Below are 3,880 nucleotides of genomic sequence, written 5' to 3'. Positions count from 1 at the left end.
GTTACCCTCTACCTGCCCCCACCCCCAGCCTCCACTGGGGTCCCTCAGCCTACCGACCTTTGCTTCTCAAAGTGCTTGCCAGGGAACCTGCATTGGAATTATCTGAGAAACTTGTTGAAAATGCAGATCTCTGGGGGCACCTGGGCGGTGCAATCAGTTAAGGGTCCAACTCTCGATCTTCGCTCAAGCCGTGTTCTCACGGTGGTGAGATCGAGCTGGGGTGGAGCCTGCTTAAGATTCTCTCTCTCCGTCTCCCTCTCGGTAAATAAACAAACAAGCAAATAAAATGCAGACCTCTGGGCCCCATCCAGACCTACTAAGTCATGCTCTCTCCACGTGGGTCCCGGGACTCTGCATTTTTGGCACATGCATAAGGCACCTTGTAAGAACTCTGAGGTGCAAAAAAACACCGCTTCTGCCCAGCCACCCTGACCTTCGTTGAATGGCGCGAATGGGCTAAATTCCTTCCCACTAAATGATCGAAGGGTCTGTAAAACATTACTCCAAAATGTAGCAGCTTAACGCAACCGACACGTATTACGTCACAGCGTTTCTAGTGGTGAAGGACCTGGGGAGCAGCGTGGCTAGGTGGTTCGAGCGTAAAGTCTCTCATGAGATTTCAGAGGGGTTGGCCAAGGCCGCCGTCCCTTGAGGGGGCCAGGGGATCCGCCTTCGAGCTCTCTCACCCGGCTGTTGGCACAAGTCTTCACGGACTTCTCCACAGGGCTGGTCACACCACGTGAGCGTTTGTTTCCCCCACAAGCAAGGGATCTGAGGCAGAGAGTGGGCCACCCAAGACCAAAGTCACGGTCTTTTCATAACCTAATCTTCCCTTCGGCCATATCCTACTCGTTAAAGTAGGCCACTAAGTCCGGTCCCCCACTCAAGAGGAGAGAAATCAAGCTCCGTGGCTTGAAGGGAAGGGCGTCGAAGGATCTGTGAATGTTTTATTTTTTTATGCTTATTTATTTATTTTGAGAGAGAGTGAGAGCAGGGAGGGGGCAGAGAGGGAGCGAGACAGAGAATCCCAAGCAGGCTCTGCGCCGTCAGCTCCGAGCCCAGCTCGGGGCTCGAACCCACGAACCGCGAGATCGTGACCTGAGCCCAAGTCAAGAGTTGGACGCTTAACTGACTGAGCCACCCAAGCGCCCCTGTGGACGTATTTCTAAAAACACTGTTCTACTTCAGTGTCTTCACCAATGCGGTTAGTTAAGTGAAAGGCCTCCTCATCCCCTGCACACACACACACACACACACACGCACACACACACACAGCTTTCCAGGCTAAATCCTACTTGCCCTTCAGGTGTTGAGTCAGGCATCCCTTCCCTCCTGGGCCTCCCTGTGTGGTCACACGGTGGCGGTGTAATTGCACAACCCCAGGTGACGCCGTTTGCCCGGGAGTCGTTGTAGATTTGTGTGTTCGTTAAAACAACTTTTCAGCAGGTGGTTGAAACCATAAGAGGCCTATACTCTCGAACGTCTCTCCCGATTTTCAGGGACTTCTTTGACTGCAGGCCAGTGAAGAGCCATCTCAGGAACCTCGCAGCCCCACCCCGCATGGCCCACTGCCAGGCCCCAGACTCACAGCAGAGCTCCTACCGCGTGCGTCCCCCACGGCGAGCCACCGGCCCAAACCCAACATGCTGGCTGAGGTCGTGGCCCTGTGGGGGCTTACCAGCAGTGATGATGTTAGCTCTGGTTCTACAGGGCGGAATTCCATGACCGTTTGCTGGGCACACGCGTCCCCGGGTGGATGGTTGCCCCATGCCCTCACTGGAGGAGCCGTGAGCCACCAAATCAGAGATGACCCAGGGCAGGTACTGTGAATCAGGCGGGGTTCGTGGATGCCTGGGTGGAGAGGCCATGCTGTCTGGTGAGGACAACTGAGGCCTGGGAGTTAGATGCAATTCCTGTGCTCGCGTGAGCCTAGGACACTCTCTTAACCTGGGTCCTCCCCCTCTCGGGGTGCTTGACGCATGAAGTAACGTGCGTGAACACGCTTGAGAATTCATGGGTTTCCTACAAACGTAAGGTGTTACCACACTGAGCCAAATCTGAGGGCAGGTTGGAGAGAAAGGAAATCCAGAGCCCCAAGACTTTGCGGAAATCAAACCAGCAAATCGAATCGGGAAGGATTGATTACGGTGGGAAGTCACCCAGCTATTGAGAAAAGTGAGTTAGATCTCTACCTGTCGGCTTCAAAGACGTCCATGAGGCAACATCTCACTGTTATGTGAGAAAAGCCAAGGAAATGTATTTTGTGGGGTGCCTGGCTGAGTCAGTCGGTAGTGCGGACAACTCGTGATCTCAGGGTTGGAAGTTCAAGCCCCACATTAGGTGTAGAGATTACTTAAAAACAAAACCTTCAATTAACAAGAGAGGTATTTTGTAAGATCCCGTCTTTGTAAAAACAATGATTTTTTTTAAAGGAAGCGTTAATTCAGCCATTTCTACCCATAAGGCCAGGGTTGTCGTGTCACACGCTACTCAGGGAGTTTCATTCTCATTAGAGTCTATGTGAAACTGCATCCCTACATGCATCATTGTGAAGTGGTGCAGTTCTCAGCCTGCGCAACTGTACAAGGATCCCTGAATAAGACGCTGTGCAGGGACTTAGACGTCATAAAAAGAAGGGCGAAGTGGCCACCAACCCTGCCTTGCTTCATTATTATCCTCTTTTGCGATCACTTGAGCACCAGGATCTCTGGTCATCCTGTTTGAGCACTCAGGAGGGCAGAATTCTCCCACCAACAGACACATAGATGTCTCAAGAGCCTACGGGAAAAGCAGCTTCAATCTGGGGCTCCCATTCGTGAGAGCCGACCCACCTCAATTTCCTCAGGAGCAGCCCCTCAAAAGTGGCCAGGACATTCAAGGATGTGGTCATGAGAAGACAAGGGGAAGGACCCCTCAGGAAAGACTTGGAGATCCATGGCAGCCATAGTCAGAAGAGGGAAAAATTGGGATCAACCTGTTTCTCCATCAGGAACGGGTGAAGGAAATCTGGCACCTCAAAGCGATCCCAAAGGATGGGGGCAACTTACGTACCTCAACAGGGACGGTTGTCGAGTGAAAAAAGCAAGTTGCAGAGTATGTAGAGCGATCCCATTAAAAAATAACCGTGTGTATTTTGATATGCATTATTTTGTATCTCCACATACTAAATAAAACTGTATCTGCATCGAAGAAAGAGTCTGCAAGGAGATATGCCAACTATAAATAGTGGTTGCTTGGTGGAGTGGACAGAGAGAGAGAGAAAGAGAATGAGCAGGGAGAGGTAGAGAGAGCAAGGAGGGAGACTCCCAAGCAGGCTCCCCGTGGTCAGTGCACAGAACCCGACGTGGGGCTCGAACTCACGAAACCGTGAGATCATGACCTGAGCCAAAATCAAGAGTTGGATACTTAACCGACTGAGCCACGCAGGTGTCCCTCAAAGCGTTTTTTTTAAATAGATCTTTCTGGGGGCGCCTGGGTGGCTCAGTCGGTTAAGCGTCCGACTTCGGCTCAGGGCATGATCTCACAGTTCATGAGTTCGAGCCCCGCATCGGGCTCTGCGCTGACAGCTCGGAGCCCGGAGCCTGCTTCAAATTCTATGTCTCCCTCTCTCTCCGCTCCTCCCCCACTCATGCTCTGTGTCTCTCTCCTTCAAAAATAAATTAAAACATTAAAAAAAATAAAATAAAAATAAAGTAGATCTTTCTGAAGTGGACTGTGGGTTGTATTAATGCATTAAATAACAAGATATAGCAGCAAGTCTCATGCCTACCATCATTTCAAAAAAGCAGTGAGCATACACAGTACTTCAAGGTGTCCACAACCATCCTGTGCTCTGAAAATGTCCGTGATTCCTGCTGGTGACAAAGTCACAGTTATCACA

The sequence above is a fragment of the Lynx rufus genome, unplaced genomic scaffold (assembly GCF_022079265.1).
Source record: "Lynx rufus isolate CCGP_SWC_20201006 ecotype Redwood Valley unplaced genomic scaffold, mLynRuf1.p SCAF_28, whole genome shotgun sequence".
Classification (NCBI taxonomy): domain Eukaryota; kingdom Metazoa; phylum Chordata; class Mammalia; order Carnivora; family Felidae; genus Lynx; species Lynx rufus.
Note: the sequence above shows the minus strand (reverse complement) of the source record.